This window comes from Glycine soja, chromosome 3 (assembly GCF_004193775.1).
Source record: "Glycine soja cultivar W05 chromosome 3, ASM419377v2, whole genome shotgun sequence".
In the NCBI taxonomy this organism is placed as follows: Eukaryota; Viridiplantae; Streptophyta; class Magnoliopsida; order Fabales; family Fabaceae; genus Glycine; species Glycine soja.
In genome coordinates, this window is record NC_041004.1 from 19,601,276 (window position 1) to 19,606,993 (window position 5,718).

Sequence of the window (5,718 nt, forward strand, 5' to 3'; positions counted from 1 at the left end):
AAGCAATCACTACGCATGGCTCCAAACTCGTGGGTGGAGGATGCATGAACGAAAACGCAATTCATGGGGCTCCGAATAAAAGGCGAGGATGGAGGATTGCACTAGAGGGTCCTCACTAGTCAATCATGAAGCATGGCTCCAAACTCTTTGGTGGAGGATGCATGAACGAAAATGCAATTCATGGGGCTCCGAAAAAGGGTAGAGAATGGAGAATTGCACTAAGCAATCACTACGCATGGCTCCAACCTCATGGGTGGAGGAAGCATGAACGAAAACGCAATTCATGGGGCTCCGAAAAAGGGTAGAGAATAGAGAATTGCACTAAGAAATCACTACGCATGGCTCCAAACTCGTGGGTGGAGGATCCATGAAGGAAAACGCAATTCATGGGGGTCTGAAAAAGGGTAGAGAATGGAGAATTACACTAAGCAATCAGTATGCATGGCTCCAAACTCGTGGGTGGAGGATGCATGAACGAAAACGCAATTCATGGGGCTCCGATAAAGGGTAGAGAATGGAGAATTGCACTAAGCAATCACTACACATGGCTCCAAACTCGTGGGTGGAGGATGCATGAACGAAAACACAATTGATGGGGCTCCGAAAAAGGGTAGAGAATGGAGAATTGCCCTAAGCAATGACTACGCAAGGCTCCAAACTCGTGGGTGGAGGATGAATGAACAAAAATGCAATTCATGGGGCTCCGAAAAAGGGTAGAGAATTGAGAATTGCACTAAGCAATCACTACGCATGGCTCCAAACTCGTGGGTGGAGGATGCATGAATGGAAACACAATTGATGGGGCTCCGAAAAAGGGTAGAGAATGGAGAATTGCACTAAGCAATCACTACGCATGGCTCCAAACTCATGGGTGGAGGATGAATGAACGAAAACGCAATTCATGGGGCTCCGAAAAAGGGTAGAGAATGGAGAATTGCACTAAGCAATCACTACGCATGGCTCCAAACTCGTGGGTGGAGGATGCATGAACGAAAACGCAATTCATGAGGCTCCGAAAAAGGGGTACAGAATGGAGAATTGCACTAAGCAATCACTACGCATGGCTCCAAACTCTTTGGTGGAGGATGCATGAACAAAAACGCAATTCATGGGGCTCCGAAAAAGGGTAGAGAATGGAGAATTGCACTAAGCAATCACTACGCATGGCTCCAAACTCGTGGGTGGAGGATGCATGAATGGAAACACAATTGATGGGGCTCCGAAAAAGGGTAGAGAATGGAGAATTGCACTAAGCAATCACTACGCATGGCTCCAAACTCATGGGTGGAGGATGAATGAACGAAAACGCAATTCATGGGGCTCCGAAAAAGGGTAGAGAATGGAGAATTGCACTAAGCAATCACTACGCATGGCTCCAAACTCGTGGGTGGAGGATGAATGAACAAAAATGCAATTCATGGGGCTCCGAAAAAGGGTAGAGAATTGAGAATTGCACTAAGCAATCACTACGCATGGCTCCAAACTCGTGGGTGGAGGATGCATGAATGGAAACACAATTGATGGGGCTCCGAAAAAGGGTAGAGAATGGAGAATTGCACTAAGCAATCACTACGCATGGCTCCAAACTCATGGGTGGAGGATGAATGAACGAAAACGCAATTCATGGGGCTCCGAAAAAGGGTAGAGAATGGAGAATTGCACTAAGCAATCACTACGCATGGCTCCAAACTCGTGGGTGGAGGATGCATGAACGAAAACGCAATTCATGAGGCTCCGAAAAAGGGGTACAGAATGGAGAATTGCACTAAGCAATCACTACGCATGGCTCCAAACTCGTGGGTGGAGGATGCATGAACGAAAACGCAATTCATGGGGCTCCGAATAAAAGGCGAGGATGGAGGATTGCACTAGAGGGTCCTCACTAGTCAATCATGAAGCATGGCTCCAAACTCTTTGGTGGAGGATGCATGAACAAAAACGCAATTCATGGGGCTCCGAAAAAGGGTAGAGAATGGAGAATTGCACTAAGCAATCACTACGCATGGCTCCAAACTCGTGGGTGGAGGATGCATGAACGAAAACGCAATTCATGGGGCTCCGAAAAAGGGTAGAGAATGGAGAATTGCACTAAGCAATTACTACGCATGGCTCCAAAATCGTGGGTGGAGGATGAATGAACGAAAACGCAATTCATGGGGCTCCGAAAAAGGGTAGAGAATGGAGAATTGCACTAAGCAATCACTACGCATGGCTCCAAACTCATGGGTGGAGGATGAATGAACGAAAACGCAATTCATGGGGCTCCGAAAAAGGGTAGAGAATGGAGAATTGCACTAAGCAATCACTACGCATGGCTCCAAACTCGTGGGTGGAGGATGCATGAACGAAAACGCAATTCATGAGGCTCCGAAAAAGGGGTAGAGAATGGAGAATTGCACTAAGCAATCACTACGCATGGCTCCAAACTCGTGGGTGGAGGATGCATGAACGAAAACGCAATTCATGGGGCTCCGAAAAAGGGTAGAGAATGGAGAATTGCACTAAGCAATTACTACGCATGGCTCCAAAATCGTGGGTGGATGATGAATGAACGAAAACGCAATTCATGGGGCTCCGAAAAAGGGTAGAGAATGGAGAATTGCACTAAGCAATCACTACGCATGGCTCCAAACTCATGGGTGGAGGATGAATGAACGAAAACGCAATTCATGGGGCTCCGAAAAAGGGTAGAGAATGGAGAATTGCACTAAGCAATCACTACGCATGGCTCCAAACTCGTGGGTGGAGGATGCATGAACGAAAACGCAATTCATGAGGCTCCGAAAAAGGGGTACAGAATGGAGAATTGCACTAAGCAATCACTACGCATGGCTCCAAACTCGTGGGTGGAGGATGCATGAACGAAAACGCAATTCATGGGTTTCCGAATAAAAGGCGAGGATGGAGGATTGCACTAGAGGGTCCTCACTAGTCAATCATGAAGCATGGCTCCAAACTCTTTGGTGGAGGATGCATGAACAAAAACGCAATTCATGGGGCTCCGAAAAAGGGTAGAGAATGGAGAATTGCACTAAGCAATCACTACGCATGGCTCCAAACTCGTGGGTGGAGGATGCATGAACGAAAACGCAATTCATGGGGCTCCGAAAAAGGGTAGAGAATGGAGAATTGCACTAAGCAATTACTACGCATGGCTCCAAACTCGTGGGTGGAGGATCCATGAAGGAAAACGCAATTCATGGGGGTCTGAAAAAGGGTAGAGAATGGAGAATTACACTAAGCAATCAGTACGCATGGCTCCAAACTCGTGGGTGGAGGATGCATGAACGAAAACGCAATTGATGGGGCTCCGATAAAGGGTAGAGAATGGAGAATTGCACTAAGCAATCACTACGCATAGCTCCAAACTCGTGGGTGGAGGATGCATGAACGAAAACACAATTCATGGGGCTCCGAATAAAAGGCGAGGATGGAGGATTGCACTAGAGGGTCCACACTACGCAATCATTAAGAATGGCTCCAAACTCATTGGTGGAGGATGCATGAACGAAAAGGCAATTCATGGGGCTCTGAATAAAAGGCGAGGATGGAAGATTGCACTAGAGGGTCCTCACTAGTCAATCATGAAGCATGGCTCCAAACTCTTTGGTGGAGGATGCATGAACGAAAACGCAATTCATGGGGCTCCGAAAAAGGGTAGAGAATGGAGAATTGCACTAAGCAATCACTACGCATGGCTCCAAACTCGTGGGTGGAGGAAGCATGAACGAAAACGCAATTCATGGGGCTCCGAAAAAGGGTAGAGAATGGAGAATTGCACTAAGAAATCACTACGCATGGCTCCAAACTCGTGGGTGGAGGATCCATGAAGGAAAACGCAATTCATGGGGGTCTGAAAAAGGGTAGAGAATGGAGAATTACACTAAGCAATCAGTACGCATGGCTCCAAACTCGTGGGTGGAGGATGCATGAACGAAAACGCAATTGATGGGGCTCCGATAAAGGGTAGAGAATGGAGAATTGCACTAAGAAATCACTACGCATGGCTCCAAACTAGTGGGTGGAGGATGCATGAACGAAAACGCAATTCATGGGGCTTCGAAAAAGGGGTAGAGAATGGAGAATTGCACTAAGCAATCACTACGCATGGCTCCAAACTCGTGGGTGGAGGATGCATGAACGAAAACGCAATTCGTTGGGCTCCGAATAAAAGGCGATGATGGAGGATTGCACTAGAGGGTCCTCACTAGTCAATCATGAAGCATGGCTCCAAACTCTTTGGTGGAGGATGCATGAACGAAAATGCAATTCATGGGGCTCCGAAAAAGGGTAGAGAATTGAGAATTGCACTAAGCAATCACTACGCATGGCTCCAAACTCGTGGGTGGAGGATGCATGAATGGAAACACAATTGATGGGGCTCCGAAAAAGGGTAGAGAATGGAGAATTGCACTAAGCAATCACTACGCATGGCTCCAAACTCATGGGTGGAGGATGAATGAACGAAAACGCAATTCATGGGGCTCCGAAAAAGGGTAGAGAATGGAGAATTGCACTAAGCAATCACTACGCATGGCTCCAAACTCGTGGGTGGAGGATGCATGAACGAAAACGCAATTCATGAGGCTCCGAAAAAGGGGTACAGAATGGAGAATTGCACTAAGCAATCACTACGCATGGCTCCAAACTCGTGGGTGGAGGATGCATGAACGAAAACGCAATTCATGGGGCTCCGAATAAAAGGCGAGGATGGAGGATTGCACTAGAGGGTCCTCACTAGTCAATCATGAAGCATGGCTCCAAACTCTTTGGTGGAGGATGCATGAACAAAAACGCAATTCATGGGGCTCCGAAAAAGGGTAGAGAATGGAGAATTGCACTAAGCAATCACTACGCATGGCTCCAAACTCGTGGGTGGAGGATGCATGAACGAAAACGCAATTCATGGGGCTCCGAAAAAGGGTAGAGAATGGAGAATTGCACTAAGCAATTACTACGCATGGCTCCAAAATCGTGGGTGGAGGATGAATGAACGAAAACGCAATTCATGGGGCTCCGAAAAAGGGTAGAGAATGGAGAATTGCACTAAGCAATCACTACGCATGGCTCCAAACTCATGGGTGGAGGATGAATGAACGAAAACGCAATTCATGGGGCTCCGAAAAAGGGTAGAGAATGGAGAATTGCACTAAGCAATCACTACGCATGGCTCCAAACTCGTGGGTGGAGGATGCATGAACGAAAACGCAATTCATGAGGCTCCGAAAAAGGGGTAGAGAATGGAGAATTGCACTAAGCAATCACTACGCATGGCTCCAAACTCTTTGGTGGAGGATGCATGAACGAAATCGCAATTCATAGGGCTCCGAAAAAGGGTAGAGAATGGAGAATTGCACTAAGCAATCACTACGCATGGCACCAAACTCGTGGGTGGAGGATGCATGAACGAAAATGCAATTCATGGGGCTCCGAAAAAGGGTAGAGAATGGAGAATTGCACTAAGCAATCACTACACATGGCTTCAAACTCGTGGGTGGAGGATGCATGAACGAAAACGCAATTCATGGGGCTCCGAAAAAGGGTAGAGAATGGAGAATTGCACTAAGCAATTACTACGCATGGCTCCAAAATCGTGGGTGGAGGATGAATGAACGAAAACGCAATTCATGGGGCTCCGAAAAAGGGTAGAGAATGGAGAATTGCACTAAGCAATCACTACGCATGGCTCCAAACTCGTGGGTGGAGGATGCATGAACG